We start from the raw sequence: 19,188 nt of genomic DNA on the forward strand, positions 1-19,188 counted from the left end.
CATTCATTGTCAAAAAGAACATATCCAGATCAATCATGAGGTACAATGTTGTCTGTGATAGGATAATATCCATGCACCTAGAGGGAAGCCCATTTAATACCACTATTATTCAAATTTATGCATCAATCACTAAAGCCAGTGAGGATGAAATGGAAGAATTCTACCAACTTCATCAATGTAAAATGGATCAAACATGCAATCAAGATGTATTGATCATTACTGGTGATTGTAATGCAAAGGTTGGAAGCAAAGAGGAAGGATCAGTAGTTGGAAAATATGGCCTTGGTGACAGAAATGATGTTAGAGAACGCATGATAGAATTCTGCAAAATCAATGATGTGCTCATTTCAAATATCTTCTTTAAACAGCATAAGAGACGATTATACATATGAACCTCACCAGATGGAATGCATAGAAATCAAATTGACTACATCTGTGGAAAGAGATGATGGAAAAGCTCCATATCATCGGTGGAAACAAGGCCAGGAGCAGACTGTGGAACTAACCATCATATACTTATATACAAATTCAAACTGGAGTTTAAGAAAATGAAAAGAGGTCCACGAGAGCCAAAATATGACCTTGAATATATCCCACCTGAATTTAGAGATCATCGAAAGAACAGATTTGATACATTAAACACTAAAGACTGAAGACCAGAAGAGTTATGAGATGGCATCAAGAATATCTTACATGAAGAAAGCAAAAAGTCATTGAGAAAACAAGAAAGAAGGAAAAGGTCAAAATGAAAGTCAGAAGAGACACTGAAATGTGTTCTCCATTGTAGACATGCTAAAGCAAATAGGAACAAAATGAGGAGGTCCAAGGACTGGACAGAAACTTTCAAAGGTCACCTCGGGAAGATAAAGCCAAATACTACAACAAAATGTGCAAAGATCTGGAATCAGAAAACCAAAAAGGAAGAACACGCTCAGCATTTCTCATGCTGGGGGAACTGAAGAAAAAATTCAAGCCTCCACTTTCTTTGTTGAAAGATTCTCTGGGAAAATTATTGAATGATGCAAAAAGCATCAAGAGAAGATGGAAGGAATACACAGAGTCACTGTACCAAAAGGAAATGGTTAATATTCAACCATTTCAAGAGGTAGCATATGATCAAGAGCCAATGATACTGAAGGATGAAGTCCAAGGTTCATTGAAGGAATTGGCAAAGAACAAGGCACCAGGAATTGATGGAATAAAAATTGAAATCTTTTAAGAAAGTGAAGCAGCACAGGAGACATTCACTCATCTAAGTCAAGAAATTTGGAAGACAACTCTCTGGCCGACTGATTGGAAGAGATCCTTATTTGTGCCCATTCCAAAGAGAGGTGACCCAATGGAATGTGGATATTATCGGACAATCTCTTTGATATCCCCTGCAAGTAAAGTTTTGTTAAAAGTAAAACAGAAATGGCTATAATCATACATTGACAGAGAACTTCCAGAGGTTCAAGCAAGATTCAGACGAGGCCGTGGAACAAGGGATATCATTGCTGATGTCCAATGAATCTTGGCTGAAAGCAGAGACTATCAGAAAGATGTTTACCTGTGCTTTATTAACTATGCAAAGGCTTTTGATTGTGTGGATCATGACAAGCTATAGACAACATTGCAAGTATGAGTATTCCGGAACACTTAATTGTGCTCATGAGGAATCTGTACATGGACCAAGAAGCAGTTGTTTGAACAGAACATGGGAACACTGAATGTTTTAAAATTAAGAAAGGTGTGTGACAAGGTTGTATTCTTTCACCATACTTATTTAACCTGTATGCTGCACAAACAATCTGAGAAGCTGGTTTATATGAAGAAAAATGTGACATCAGGATTGGAGGAAGACTCATTAACAACCTGCGATATGCAGATGATACAACCTTGCTTGCTGAAAGTGGAGAGGACTTTCAACATTTACTGAAGAAGATCAAAGAGCACAGCGTTCAATATGGATTACATTTCAATGTAAAGAAAACAAAAATCCTTACCACGGGACCAATAAACAACATTCTTATTAATAGATAAAAGATTGAAGTTGTCAAGGACTTCATTCTTTCTGGATCAACCATCAACTGTCATGGAAGCAGCAGTCAAGAAATCAAACGACGTATTGCATTAGGCAAATCTGCTGCACAAGACCTTTTTAAAGTGTTCAAGAGCAAAGATTTCAGCTTGAAGAGTAAGGTGCCCCTGACCCAAGCCATGGTATTTTCAATAACCTCATATGCATGTGAAAGATGGACAGTGAATAAGAAAGACCATAGAATAATTTATGCTTTTGAGTTATGGTGTTGGAGGAGAATATTGAAAGCTCCATGGGCTGCCAAAAGAATGAATAGATCTGTGTTGAAAGAAGTGTAGCCAGAGTGCTCCTTGGAGGCCAAGATGGTCAAACTTCGTCTCTCATACTTCAGACAGATTGTCAGGAGGGACCAATCACTGGAAAAGGATATCATATTTGGTAAGGTGGAAGGTCAGAGAAAAAGTGGAAGACCCCTAACGAGATGGATTAGCCAAGTGGCAGCATAGATGGACTCAAGTGTGGCATCGGTTGTGACGTTGGCCCAGGATCAGGCAGTGTTTCGTTCTGCTGTCATAAAGTTGCTATGTGTCAGTACCAACTCAATGGCACCTAAGAACAACAACAATTGGTAGTGTAATGGTTATAAATCAGGCTGTTAATCTCAAGGTCAGCAGTTTGAAACTAACAGCTGTTCCATGTAAGAAAGATATGGATTTCTGTTCCTGTAAACATTTACAGCCTCAGAAACCCTATGTTGGATTGCTACGTGTCAGAAGTGACTCGATGTCACATAACCACCACCACCACCAATAAGAAATTAATTTGATATTTAATGGAAAAGTAAAAGTGCAAATTACCTGATGTTTCTAAGTCATTGTAATATCAGCAGCTGAAAAAAAACAAGTAAAAAGTAAATAAAAGCCTTCTAAATAAAGAAAATATTTACAATAATGGAAGTAAAAACTACATGTTACATTTAGGCTCTTTTGCTCATACATGATTAGTTTTATAAAGTAGTTTTTATTTTAAAAAATGGAACTACGAAAGTTAAGTGCATGTTATTTATATACTTGTTGTTATTAGGTGCCATTGAGTTGGTACCAACCCATAGCGACCTTATGCACAGCAGAACGAAATACTGCCCGATCCTGGGCTAATTTCACTACTGTTGCCATGCTTGAGTCCATTGATATTGCCACTTGGCCAATCCATCTTGTTGGGGTCTTTCACATGCATATGAGGTTATTGAAAATACCGTGATTTGGATCAGGTGCACCTTAGTCCTCAAGCTGACATTTTTGCTCTTCAACACTTTCAAAAGGTCTTGTGCAGCAGATTTGCCTAATGCAATATGTCATTTGATTTCTTGACTGCTGCTTCCATGAATGTTGATAGTTGATCCAAGAAGAATGAAATCCTTGACAACTTCAATCTTTTCTCCGTTGATAAGAATGTTGTTTATTGGTCCAGTGGTGAGGATTTTTGTTTTCTTTACATTGAAATGTAATTCATACTGAAGGTTGTGGTCTTTGTTCTTCATCTGTAAATGTTTTAAGTCCTCTTCACTTTCAGCAAGCAAGTTTGTATCATCTGCATATCACAGGTTGTTAATGAGTCTCCTTCCAATCCTGATGCCAAATTTTTCTTCATATAACCCATCTTCTCAGATTATTTGTGCAGCATACAGGTTAAATAAGTATGGTGAAAGAATACAACCTTGTCGCACACCTTTCTTAATTTTAAAACATTCAGTGTTCCCATGTTCTGTTCAAACTCCTCATGAACACAAGTGTTCCGTAATACTCATACTCAATTGTGATTGCCAAACAACGATGAATAATTAACCCCCGAAGGAAATCCCAAATTCCCAAACATACTCATTGAAGAAGGTTATCCTTCAGACATGTCTTCATTTCTGACCTGCTGCTGATAACAACAGCTGTTGGACCATACTTAATATCCTACCTTGTCTACCACCATCATTCCACCCTATGAAATTCCATGATTCCTACAAGATGGTATCATTGTCTGAGATGCTGATCCAGTCAGTATGATTTGCCCACGAGCAGGGTAATTCCCCCTGAGGAGTGTTGGTTACTTCTCCCAGGAATGTCGTCATTCAGACAGACTATGCTCAGTCAATGAGGAACCACTTTATGAAATCTTGATTTAATTGCTCTTGCCTTGAGTACCCATAAGAGTTCATAGTTGTTCTTCCAATAACTTCCCATTCTCTGGGACCAAGGATATACATTTCAAATATCTTGCTTGACAGGCAATGCTCAGCACAAGCTCCATTCCTATCAATCACAGTCTTAGATAAACACATTTTTTAGTCTATTAATTCTTACAAACCTTCCCTGATGTCTACTTTTGCTTACAATTTTCTTCAGTTTTTGCCCCAGTCTAGTCAGCCTTCAAAACCAGGCTCAAGTCTCTTTACCTTTCATGCTTCCAACTTGTTAACCCTATGAGATTTATCCTTCTCCTTTTATTTTTCTAGAATGGATCTGAACATTATCATAATCCTTCTATAGAATTCAATATTTTAGAGTTGAAAAAGATCATTTATCTCTTTACTCTTTGATGTTGTTGTTAAGTGCCCTCCAGTCACTTCTGACTTATAGCCACACTGTATAAGGTTTCTGAAGAGCAACTGGTGGGTTTGAACTGCCGACCTTGTGGTTCACAGTCCAGTGATATCCCATAGTGCCACACCAGGAATGACTGATTCAGGTCTAGAGACTGTGAGTGACTTTCCCCAAAGCTAGACCTTCCTTCCTCTGAAGCTAAGAGAATTGGAGGGTCTGTTCTTCTAGGTCTGTATTTTGTCACTGAAGCATAGAACAATGGCCAGTGGAGAGTAGAGAACTGAAGTTTCAGTCCTAGATGAAGAAAGATCTATACTAAAAATCACCGACAAGTAAATTGTTAGTTATAGGAAGCAATCACATGGTGATGACTAGATTTAGTAATGAAACCAAGGAGTATCTATTGTGGCAATGGTATCTAAAAGATAATAGAGGATTTTTAAAAATAACTGGAAAATGAACCCTTCCTTAAGCAACTAGGAAATGGACATTCTTACCAATTCAGAAAAAAATCTTGAAATACTGGAAATATTGTATTAGTGTTAGTTTTCGAGTGTGGCTAAAACAGAAACACTACAAGTTGCAGTTTTAAAGTACATACATTTATTTTCTCAGAACTTTTGAGTCTAAAAGTCCAAATCATTGTCTTGGTGAAGGTTATTCCTTCTTTGTCAGTAGCTATGGGTTCCTTGGCAATTCTTAATGGCATATGTCTCCCCTCTGCGTACATATCTCTGTAACTAATCTGCTCATTTTAAACTCAGAAGAGATTAGCTTTAGAGCCCACTCTACTCAGCTATTATCTAATTAACACAACAGATAAAACACTATTTACTAAAAGGACTGCATCTACAGATAGAGGGGCTAGAATTCAATACATATTTTGGTGAGACACAATTCAAATATATACGCATATAATGATATTCAAAGGGATATTAGGTGTTGCAGTTAGAGTTCTAGTATAGCACTGTAGGATAAGCAATGGACTGCTATCTGCAAGGTCAATGGTTCAAATCCACCAGCCAGTCCTGGAAACCACTATACAGAGTGACTATGAGTCAGAACCAGAATGACAACACTTAACAATAACAACAATAGTAGGTACTATAGTATAAGCACTGGACTGTTATTTATATGGTTGACAGTTCAAACCTATGAGCAGCTCTGAAGCAGAAAGAAGAGACTTTCTGTTCCAATAAAGATTTACAGTCTCAGAAACCCTACACATGGTCGCTATGAGTCAGAATTGAATAGGCAGCACTTAAAACAACAAAAAAGGTGCTAATTACCTGAATATATATATATATACATCCTGTAGTTCTTTATGTGTTTCTTTAGGTGTTCAAGTTAGGCATACAATAAGGATTGATTTTCTCTGATGATGAATTTCAACAGCTTCTTTGGAAACTTTTCCAAGTAACCAAGCAAGTCTTAAAAGTAACAATATGTGTTAGAGAAAAGGGTCTTATTTGGTTACAAACTCTCTGAGGTTTCCTTTCTACTTCTGAGTGTTTTAACTGTTGTACACTCTCACCCTACAATTTCTGTTTGAATCCCTTGCTCAAGTAAAAGATGTATAGGAACACCCCTCTAACTCCATGGTGATACCTTCAGGCTGTCTGATTTTCCAGAAAGCAGTCAGCACAGGAGGCATCTGAACAGCAATGTTTCTCTGTGGCCTTTAGAATCTCCACTTGGTGGTCTGCTGGCAAGAGAATTGGTGTGGTCTGCTTAGCAAACTTTCTGGGAGAGGCCCACAGTAGATTTAATGTAGCCTTTTGGGTTAATTCACTCTACTGCAAGGTTGGTTTGAACCACAAGGTCAGCAGTTCAAGCTCACCAGTCCCTCCTTGGCAACCTGATAAGGGTCACTATGAGTTGGAACTGACTCAACGTCACTTAACAACAAGTGCAGACAAGTTATCTGTAGTCTAAAAAAACTTAAAGGCTGTTTACCATGACCATACATTCATTCAGAGAGAACAGCGTAGCTTTCAGATCAGGCCTGTCTGGAGTCACTGTCACCATATCTTGCTCCAAGGACCCTTCATCCTTCGCTCTGTCCCCTCACAGTCTGCACCTGTTGGTCTGTGTGCACACTCTTGACCTTGCCTAGGAAGAGTTTGCCTTAGTGGTTCTCTCAACTCTGAGTCATTTATTCTCCTGTCAGACCTAGCCTTCTCCCAGGCTAAAACTCATGAGCTAAAAGCTTTCAATTAAGTGGGAAGCAAACTGCCTACTGCTCAGCAAGGAACAGCAAGACCAGACATGTTCTGAGAGTAGGTGATCTTTATTACTAAGGGGATAGTGAACATTTAGCATGCATACCTCTTTTAGCAAATATGCATAAGGCAACATTCCTCTTCTAAAATACCAAGGTGTTGGAAATGGAACGTTAGGAAATTTGATAGGCATGAGAAAGCACTTTCATGATCCCTCTGACCTCTGATGCTCTGGTTCCTTTCAGTACCCAGGAAGTGGTGTGACTCTGGGAAATTGTCACTTAGCCATGCTGATTGGAGCAGTGGGAGCATGGCTAATGGAGGTCATTTGTGAATTCTCAAGTCTCATTTTTGTCATCAGTTTCATCCTGTTTCACCCCCGAATCATGTACCATAGATACTAAATAGCCTGGCTAGAGTTTCATTTCCTCATCCACCCTGAGGTGCTAACTGAACAGGGAAGAGCTGCAAAGACAGAGACCCCAGGTCCAAGCATGGCAGTGAATGAATAAAAAGAAACAGTGAAAGATTCTTGAGAATGAAGAGATTCCTACTTTCTTGGGAAATTCTATGATAACTGCCAGAAGCCCATTACTTTATGTCAGTATTTAAGTGCATGTCTTAAGCTAGCCTTCATGCATCTGGGTAGCACGTAGTCTTTCCCTACTCCTAAATTACAGTTAAATTCTTTCTCTAGGAATAGCTACTGTTGATTGATGGCAAAAGAGATGTAGAAATACTCATTTAAGTAGCTGTCTCCTTATGTATGGATTGAATTGTGTTGGAATCCTTACCCTTACACCTGTGGATGTGGTCCTGTTTGGGAAGAGGGGTTTCATCATCATATTAGTGAAAACTTAACTGTAGGTTTCAGCATCACATTAATGAAGACTTAACTATAAGTCCTAAATTTAAGTACTTCTGAGTTATAAAATGAGCAGATAGATTCAGAAACAAACAAATACAAACAGTGGGAACACAAATGCCACATGGAAATCGCCATGGAAATGTACAGAGGCTGAAAGAGATGAGAATTTTTCTTCTATTACTGGTGCCTAAATTCAGCCTGGGTGGCCTAGTGGGGTTCACATTAGGCTGCTAACCACAAGGTCAGCGGTTTGAATCCACCAGCACCTCTGGTGGATTTACAGCCTTGGAAACCTTACATAGGGTTGCTATGTGTCAGCGTTTACTTGATGGCAGTGAGCTTAGTTTTAGTTTTTGAGAAAGTGTAAGAAAATTAGTTTATGTTTTTTTAAAGCTGCCCACTGGTGGTGGTAGTTTTATTACAGCTGCACCAAGAAACTAAGACAGGGAGCAAAACTCCCCACAGTAAATGGAATCTGAGCTGAGCTGAGATCCATAGGGAATGGAATCGCAGGATCTCTCTTTGACTTTGGTGTTTGCTACGGCTAGTGTTAAGCAGATACGTTTAGACTCCCTCACTGGGATCAATACTAGAAATTTCTCAAAACCAATTCAACAAATCCTTTGCACATGTGTTAGATTGACATATTCCTCAGTTATTGCTGCACTATAAAGTCCTCCGATATCAGTCCTATGTACCTTCTCCCAACTCCTTCAATTTTCATAGGCAAAAGTGAGCTTACTGTTTGAAGTGGTTGGAAAGACATTAGCTTCTCTCACACTTGCCTCTCCCTAAGTCTGATGGAAGGCTGGTTTTGTGAGGGACCAAATAATGTCACATTAGTCATGGTATCACTTTTCAGCCACTGAAAAAAATCCCTTCCACCTGCAAAAATAAAATTGAGATCATTTCCATACATGTTATAACATGTCTTAAGAAAAAGAATCTACCACCCAAACTGAATGGATATCACTATATCCAGTGGCTGAAACATGATGCTATTAATAAAGGAGTACCTTACTTCCTCTCTTAAGAGACTAAGATTGAAAGAGATAGTAGATCAATGGGGAAATATAGAAATGCAATTCTTGGATACTTTCCCAAAGAATAATGGTACATAAAAGTGAAATTCTGCAAACGACCATAATTATATTATTTTGTTTTGTATGGTACTTGTCATGATGCCAGCTATGAGCTGATGATCATTTGTCTAACACTGACAACAATTCTGAGTACTATTTTTGTTGTTGCTAACTATTCCTTGTGGTTATAATGAATGTATGTAAAGTAGCAGTACTTCTTTTATTTCCTTATGTCAAGTTACATTTATTGTAATATGAAAGGGAGAAATTATAAAATAACCTTCCTCGGCATCTATATTCTTTCCCAAATGTAAATTAAGCAGAAAGCATGCAAGTAATATTATCAGTAGATGTAGGTTGCCTATCTCACCCTGGAAAAATCAGCCTAATGTGCCAAACTTAGTTTTGGCAAGCTTAAGAAAAATACTGGAATGAAATCTTAAAGTACTGATAAATAGAAACCTTTTATTGTTTAGTGCTGGGTGGGTAAAAGAATTTTGAAATTACAAACCACCAGTATTCTCAAGTATGAAAACTGGGTTAGAAGGAATAGACAGTGCATACTTTCGGCAGCCTGTGGTCATTCTGGTTACAAGTTCAGAACCAAACCGCCAGGATCTTACCAAGTTCACAACACATTTCCAAGGTTGATGTCTTTAGAAAACACACAAAAGTCTTTTTACTTACACATTTTAGTTCATTGATTCCATCAAGAATGATTTAAAATTCAGAATTCCACAGAGAATCAAATCCAGATACAAATCAGTTTGTAGGCCTTTTCAACAGGATCATTTTAGGCAATTAAGATTTGTTTGGGTTTTGACATTTTTAAAAAAGAATTACGTTTGTTATTTCCTTACCTGAATTTTCTTCTCACTTTATCTCTCTTTCAATATATATCTTTTTCAGTGTACGTGTCACCATCCTTCTTGGTTGAACACAGGAATTAAGAAATTCCGAATTTTTCTTTTATACCCCTTAGCTCTGAGATGAGAGTGAATCACCTCAATTTAAGATATGTTAAATAGTAAGAAAACACAATTTAATGTTCAAAGAAAAATAACAGCACCTAAGCCAGGCATGAAGGAGCTTTGGTAGCATAGTGGTTACGAATTGGGCTGTGAACCACAAGGTCAGCAGTTCGAAACTACCAGCTGTTCCAAGGGACAAAGATGAGGCTTTCTGCTTCCGTAAAGATTTACAGCCTCAGAAACCCTGTAGGGTCGCTATGAGTCGGAATTGACTCCAAGGCACATAACAACAACAATAAAGCCAGGCATATATTATACTACAACCAATTAGTTTCAAATTTGAGGAACTACAAGCATAAATTTGATTAAATGTCTATATGAGGTCATAGAAGAAAATAAGAATTTTATTAAAATCATGTATACTTTGTATACCTAGTAAGGAAAATTGAAACAGACACAAATTTTCAGTTCAAACTCACCAGTCACTCCTCAGAAACCATATTGTTGTTGCTGTTAGGTGCCCTCAAGTTGGTGCCAACTCGTAGCTACCTTATACACAGCAGAATGAAACACTGCCTGGTCCTGGGCCAACATCACAATTGTTGCCACGCTTGATTCTGCCACTTAGTCAATCCATCTCATTGGGGGTCTTCCTCTTTTTCTCATGTTCTACCAAACATGATAACCTTCTCCAGCGACTAGTCCCCCCTGACAATATGTCCAAAGAATGAGAGATGAAGTTTGGCCATCCTGGCCTCCAAGGAGCACTCTGGCTGCCTTTCTTCCAAAACAGATCTGTTGGTTCTATGGGCAGTCCATGGCACTTTCAATAATCTCCTCCAACACCCTAACTCAAAAGCATCAATTCTTCTATGGTCTTCCTTATTTACTGTCCAACTTTAACATGCATATGAAATTATTGAAAATACCATGGCTTGTGTCAGGCGTACCTTAGTCCTCAAGCAGACATCTTTGCTCTTCAACACTTTGAAAAGGTCTTGTGCAGCCGATTTGCCTAATACAGTACATCGTTTGATCTCTTGATTGTTGCTACTTTGAGTGTTGATAGTTGATCCAAGAAGAATGAAGTCCTTGACAACTTCAATCTTTTCTCCATTGATTAGAATGTTGTTTATTGGTCCAGAGGTGAGGATTTTTGTTTTCTTTACGTTGAGATGCAATCCATACTGAAAGCTATGCTCTTTTATCTTCATCAGTAAATATTTTAAGTACTTTTCACTTTCAGCAAGCAAGGTTGTATCATCCCTATGCAGGATCACTGTGTGTCAGAGCCAACTCCACAACTGTTAACAACAACAACAAATGTTCTTTATGCCGCCACTCATCTGTCAGTTTGTTGTAATGTGGTAGCTTGCATGTTGCTGTAATGCTGGAAGCTATGCCACTGGTATCTTAAATACCAGCAGTAACACCCCTGGTGGACAAGTTTCAGAGACCCTTCCAGAGTAAGACAGACCAGGAAGGAAGAGAGATGGGCTCTTCTGAATGGTTAGCCTCTAGAATGTATAAATTATGAGTCTAGGAAAATTGAAAGTTGTAAAAAATGAAATGGAATACAACATGATCAGTATCCTAGACATGTTGAGCTAAAATGGACTGCTATTGATCATTTTGAATTAGACAATCACATGATTTACTATGCCAGGGATGATAGAAACAAGAAAAATAGTGTCACATTTACTGTGTAAAAGAGCATTTCAAGATCTAGCTTGAAATAGAGTGCTGTCTGTGATAGAATAATATCCATTTACCTGAAAGGAAGACCAGATAATTCCACTATTATTCAAATTTATGCACCAAACACTAAAACTAATTACTATGAAACTGAAGAATTCTAGCAACTTCTTTAGTCTGAAACTAATCACACATGCAATTAGGATGCATGGAAAATTATTGATGATTGAAATGTGAAGGTTGAAAACAAAAATAAAGGATCAGTAGCAAGAGTCGTGGTATGCACTGAACCACAAGTTCGGTTTGAACTGCAATGTCGACAGTTCAAGTTCATCAGCTGCTCCTCAGAAACCTTATACATGGTTGCTGTGAGTAAAAACTGACTCGATGGCACTTAACAACAACAATAGTTGGAAAATATAGCCTTGATAATAGAAATGATGCTGGAGATTGCATGATAGAATTTTGTAAGACTGACAACTTGCTCATTGAAAATATCTTTTTAAAGTAATATAAAAAGCAACTATACACATTGACCTCACCAGATCAAGTACACAGGGATCGGGTTGACTACATCTGTTCGAAGAGAAGATGAAAAAGTTCAACATCATCAACCAAAACAAAGACAGGGACAGACTGTGGAATAGACAACCAACTGCTTCTTTACATGTTCAGGCTGCAGCTGAAGAAAATGAAAACAAATTCATAATATCAAAATATGACCTTGTAGGATAACATCAAGTATATCATTCAGGAAGAAAGCTAAAGGTCCTTGAACAGATGAGAAAGAAAAGACAAAATAGATGTTAGAAGAGACTTTGAATCTTGCTCCAACCACTAAGCAAACGATGAAGAAATTGAAGTATTCTCCAAATTCTACAGTGTGAAATTGATCAAACATATGATCAAGACACATTGATAAGTACTGGTGATTGGAATATGAAAATTGGAAACAAAGATGAAGGATTGATAGTTAGAAAATAGGGACTTGGAAATAGAAATGATCCTAGAAACCTCTTGGTAGAATTGTACAAGACCAATGGCATATTCATTGCAAATACCTGTTTTCAATCACATAAATGGTAACTGTACATGTGGACTTCCCTAAATGAAATATGTTGTTGTTGTTAAGTACTGTCAAGTTGGGTCCAACTCATAGTGAACTTGCATAGGGTTTCTGTGGAGCAGTAGGTGAGTTTGAACCACTAACCTTGTGATTAGCAGTCCAGTGCTTATCATACAGAGCCACTCCAGGACTCCAGATGAAATATACAGGAATCAAATCAACTACATTTGTAGAAAGACACAATGGAGAAGCTCAATATAATCATCCACAACAAGGTCAGTGGCAGAGATTGAACCAGACCATCAACTTCTCATATTCAAGTAGAAGTTGAAGCTGAAGAAAAGTAAAACAAGACCATTAGAGACAAAATATAATCTTGACTAAATCCCACCTTAATTTAGAGACCATCTCAAGAATAGGTTTGATTTATTGAACACTAACAACCAAAAACCAGAGGTCTTGTGGAGTATTATCAAGAACATCATACATAAAGAAAATAAAAGATCATTAAAAAGACAGAAAAGAAAGAAATGAATAGAATAGATGGCAAAAGAGACTCTGAAACGTGCTCTTCACAAAATGATGGGGAAAAAAGAGCTAAACAGAAATTCAAAGAGTAGCTCAAGAAAATGAAGTTAAATATGTTATAATGAAATATGCAAAGACTTAGAATTAGAAAACCAAAAGAAAAGAATACACTTGACATTTCTCAAGCTGAAAGAACTGAAGACAAATTTCAAGATGAAAGTTGCATTATGGAAGAATTTTTTGAAGAAATGTTGAATGAAGAAGACTGTGTATCCAATAAGAATACAGAGGCACTGTGCCAAAAAAAAAAGGGGTAACATTCAACCCTTTCAGGAGGTAGCATATGATCAAGAATTAATAGTATAGAAGGAAAAAAGTCCAAGATTCATTGAAGACATTGACAAAAAGGTTAGACTCCAGGAATGGAATCCAAATTTAAATGTTTCAAAAAACCAATGCAGCATTCATCTATGCCAAGAAATTTGGAAGACATGGCCAATTGATTAGAAGAGAGTTATATTTGTGCCTATTTCAAAGAAAGGTGATCTAACAGAATAGATAAATTATAGAGAATCATAATTAATATCATTGAAAATCAAATTTTATTGAAGATCATTAAAAAAAAAAAACAGTTTGGGCAGTATATCAACAGGGATTTGACAAAAATCCTAGCTGATTCAGAAGAGGATATGGAAGGAGGAATATCATTGCGGATGTCAGATGGATCTTGACTGAAAGCAGAGAATATCAGAAATACATTTACTTGTGCTTTATTGGTAATGTAGAGGCATTTGACTGTGTAGATCATAACAAACTGTAGATAACATTCTGAACAGAAATTCTGGAACACTTAGTTGTGCTCATGTGGAAACTATACATAGACTGTTAATGTTAAGTGTCATCAAGTTGGTGCTAACTCATAGTAACCCTGTATAGGGTTTCTAAGGAACAACTGGTGAATGTGAACCGCTGACTTTGTGATTCCAGACAACCTTGTGGTGCAGTCAGTACATTATCCTACAGTGCCACACCAAGACTTCGTACACAGACTACGAGGCACTAATTCAAATAGAACAAGCGGATACCGAGTGGCTTAATATCAGGACAGGTGTGTGTCAGGATTATATTCTTTCACCATACTTAATTTCATTTGTGTGGTGAGAAAATAATGTAAGTAACTTGATTTTTTTAAAGAGAACAAAGCATCAGGACTGGGGAAAGTTTCATTAAAACCTGCAATATGCAGAAGACCGAACCTTACTTCCTGAAAGTGAAGACCACTTACTGATGAAATCAGATTATAGCCTTCAGTATGATTAAAACTGAATGTAAAGAAAATGTATTCACAACTTGATCAAGAAATTATACCATGATAAATGTAGAAGATTCTGAGGTCAAGGATTTCATTTTACTTGGATTCACAAACAAAGCAGCAGTTAAGAAATCAAATGATGAATTTCATTAGACAAATCTGCTACAAAAATATTAAAGACTAAAAATGTCACTTTGAAGTCTAAGATGTGCCTGACCCAAGGCATAATAATTTCAAATTGCTTCATACGCATGTGACAGCTGGACAATGAAAAAGGAAGAGTAGAGAAGAATTGATGTATTTAAATTATAATTTTAGTGAAGAATATTGAATACAGTGTGGCTGGTCCAAAAGATGGACAAATCTGTCTTGGAAGAAGTACAATCAGAATGCACCTTTGAAGCAAGCATGGTGAGACTTTCTCTCATGAACTTTGGACATGTTATCAGGAGCAACCAGTCCCTAAAGAAGGTCATAGTGCTTGGTAGAGTAGAAGATCCTCAACAAGACATATTAACATAATGGATGCAACAGAGAGCTCAAAATATTGTAAGGATGGTCTAGGACCAAGCAGTGTTTTGTTATATTCTACACAGGGTGACTATGATTCAGAACTGACTCAATGACACCTAACAACAACAACAACTGTTTTAGTTTAGTTTTGTTTTGTTTTATAATATTCTGTTTGGTTCTGTTTCAAATATGTCTGTTCAATTTTTATACATATTTATTCTTTTATCATGGATCATGGTTTCTATTTCATTTTTATCTTGATTATCATTTAATCATACTTATTTTATTTTCCCTTTTAAATTATTCTTTGAGCTCTAGTTCTTGGGGAGCTAATTTTCTAGTTTATTACATATATAGGTACTCCCACATATTTAGTGTTTTCCTGTTGTCTATTTTTATAATATGTTCTCTCTGTCTCTTTTAATAATCTGTGAGAGCCTCACATGCTGGGTGTTATGCATATATCAATAAATTAATCTTTGACTTTTCTCTTACTTGGAGACTAGTAGGTTCAGTTGTTCATGATGTGTTTTATACATTTCTTGTGTTAAGATGCTATACAAAGACTTCTGGTTTGGTGGAAAGAAGAGGCAGAGACAGGGGAGGCTTCACAGTGCAGGCACACAAAAAAAACAGAGAAGGCACTTTCCCGAAACAGTTCCAGCACTTTAGATCTAATTTAAGTGGGAGGGCATCAGTTTTCAGCACCCACCGGTAGAGAAATCTGACTGTGACAGGAATACACTGCGAGATGCTGCTGGTTGGACCCTCAGCCTGGGGCCATGTCATTGAAGCGATGTCTGGAAAAAGAGGTGTGACAGTTTTTCCACTTATCTTTGCTACTGTCCCCTGTCATACCCTCTCTGCCCAGCCCAGACATCTTCAGGCAGGTGGGAACACACACCCAAAAGAGTCCAGTGTTGTAACCACAGAGTACAATTTTCCCAGGGCACAAAGAGGAAATCCCTGAAAGTGCCAGAGGTCCCACAACCTAATCATTTGGCTACTTCTTATGATGTCTGACTCTGGGACTCAGCCCTAAAGTTGAACTGGGTGGGACCCTTTATTCCTGCCTTAACTAACAAGAGATAGTGGGTCTGTCTACACAACCAAACTGTATTTACACCTTGTAAAACCCTAACATAAAAAGCAAGAACCAACACCAACTTCTACACACAAGGAAGCAGCTATTTTCAGAATCATGCTGTGCATATACAGATACCTAACTGACCTTCAGAGATAAAAATAGAGGACAATCATTCTTTGATTCATTTCTCAATATCTATCTGAGTACCTCCACAGTGGTGACTAGAGGAGGGACCTGATCAAGTGGACACCCCACCGACTGCTGGAAGTTTCTCCTGTTCATGCACACTGACCTGTGTAGCAAAGGCTATTGGACAGTTGGATATGGTTCTATTTTTGTTTTTGTGTAGTGGTTTTGTCACTGCTTTTATATTGTTTCAGTTTTTGGTCTTTTTGATCTCCTTTTTTTCCTGGGGGTGGGAGCTTTCTTTCCTTACCTTACCCAAGAAGAAACGGCAATCATGGCCATACAGCTTAGCTACAAGCATACCCCATAATATCCTACCTTCTGGATAGGAGCCAATACCAGCTGCTATTCATTACAGATAGTCGACACCTGCTAAGATAACTTGCAACTAAGTAATAAGAGACATGAAAATGGAAGCCTATCTCCAGATCACACCCACAGGGAGACACTCAGTAAGCTAAACAACACAGTAAATTACATTCATTTAATCATTGAAAATGCATCTAACTATTGAAAATGCTCAAGAAAAAAAACAAAAAATCTCAACACATGTCCAAAACCAGAAAAGTGTAAATGAATTAAATGAGCTACAGGCAAACGTAGACTTCTCATTAGAAGAACAGCAGGTTTTGGATCTGCCTGAGAAGTAATTTAGAAGAATGAAATGGAGATGAATGCAAATGATCCACAGAGGGGTGTAGGAAAATAAGGAAGAAGTCAGAAGAGTGCTACAGCAATTATCAAACAAGACAGATAGAGTATTGGAAACAATTCAAAACCTACAGAAAGAGGTCCAAACGATTAATAATAGAATATCAGAAATGGACAATACACTGAAAGAGCAAAGGAGTAAAATTGAAGAGATGGAAACCAGAACCAGCAAGCTAGAAGACAAATCTCTCAATACTGTTAAGATAGAAGAGCAAGCAGCAAAAAGATTTAAAAAATCTGAAGAGAGTCTAAGATTCATGTTGGATGACATAAAGAGGAATAAGTTAAGAATTATTGGTATTCAGGAACAGAAAGTCCACACATGATATAGTTGAGGATATACTGGAAGAAAATGTCCCTAACATCTTGAATGATTAGAAAATAAGCATTTAAGAAGCTGAACAAACCCCAGGAAGGATAGACCTCAAAAGAAAATCACCAAGACATATCATAATCAAGTACTCCAAAATCAAAGACAAGGAGAGAATCCTAAAAGCAGTCAGGGAAAAGAGAAGTGTTACTGACAAAGGCAAGTAAATCAGATTAATCTCTGATTTCTCAGCAGAAATCATGCAGGCAAGAAGACAATGGGAAGACATATATAAAACCCTAAAAGAAAAAAAACAACAAAAAAAACTGTCAACCAAGAATCGTCTACCCAGCAAAACTGTCAATCAAATACAATGGTGCAATCAAAACATTCCTGGGTAAACAGAAGCTAAAAGACTTTGTCAAACCCAATCCAGCACTTCAAAACATCCTAAAGGGAGTTCTTTGGACTGAAAACCAACAAGAACACACAACAACCAGAAATTGACAGATGTGGGAACACCACCAGGAACTCAATCAACAGATAACAGAGTTCAGAACAGAACAAAATTGCAACAACGAATTCAGAGGACCTGTGAGGCCAATCGAAGATCAAAATAATAACAATGTCAAGGAAGGTAAAAATATAGGAACAGATATCCAGCTGGTGAGGAGATCATGTAGATTGCAGGATAAATAGACTGTCTTAAATAGAGGGTAGAGTTAGTAGACTATAGGGTTGTTGTTGTTGTTAAGTGCCATCGAGTCGGGTCCGACCCATAGCGACCCTGTACAGGGTTTCCTAGGGTGTAAATAGTCTCAAAGAAAGTTAATATTTCACAACTCACCATGAAAATGATGATCCAAGTACAATAAGGAAACATTAAAGCTAAGAGGAAACTGACAAGAAATAGCACAAAAACATAAATCCAGCACAAGAAAGTATGCAGAAAAAAGGAACTAACAGCACCACAAAATAATTAACATAATGACAGTAATTAATTCATATATATTGATAATTTCATGGAATGTCAATGGATTAAATGCCCCAATGAAGAGAAAGAGAGTTACAGAATGGATAAGAAAACAAGACCCTTTTATATGTCACCTACAAGTGACACACCTTACACACAAAGACAAAAACAGACTAAAAGTTGAAGAATGAAAAAAAAAAAAAAAACCAAGATAATTGCAATAAAAAGCAAGCAGGAGTGGCAATACTAATCTCTGATAAGATAAACTTTAAGGCAAAAGCCAGCATAGGAGATAAAGAAGGACACTATCTCATGACGAAAGGGTCAATTGAGTAAGATGATATAACCATAATAAATATCTACACTCCCAATGAAAGAGCACCAAGATATATAAAGCAAACACTGCTAGAAATTAAGAAAGAAATAAACAAACCTACAGAGATTTTAATATGCCACTTTTGAAAAGGGATAGAACAACCATAAAGAAACTCGGCAAAGATACAAAGGAACTAAACAGCACAAACAACCAACTTGACCTCACAGATGTGTACAGCACATTCAACCTAACAACAGCTCAATACACAATCTTTTCCAGTGCAAATGGAACATTCTTCAGAATTGACCATGTACTAGGTCTCAAAGCAAGTGTCCATAAATTTACAAACATCAAAATACTACAAAGCACCTTTTCAGACCACAATGCTATAAAACTAGAAATCAACAATAAGAAGACCAAGGAAATAAAGTCAAATACATGGAAACTGAATAACACCCTTCTGAAAAGCAGCTGGGTAGTAGAAGAAATAAACATGAACTCACAAAGTTCCTAGAAACAAATGAGAACGAAAACACAACATACCAAAATCTTTGGGACATGGTGAAAGCAGTGTTTAGATGACAATTTATAGCAATTAATGAACACATCCAAAAAGAAGAAAGAACCTAAATTAACATATTAACCCAGCATCTCCAACAATTAGAAACAAACCAACAAAGGGAACCTAAAGTCACCAAAAGAAAAGAAATGATAAAGATTAGAGCAGAAATAAATGA

This window comes from Chrysochloris asiatica, unplaced genomic scaffold (genome assembly GCF_000296735.1).
Source record: "Chrysochloris asiatica unplaced genomic scaffold, ChrAsi1.0 scaffold00190, whole genome shotgun sequence".
Classification (NCBI taxonomy): domain Eukaryota; kingdom Metazoa; phylum Chordata; class Mammalia; order Afrosoricida; family Chrysochloridae; genus Chrysochloris; species Chrysochloris asiatica.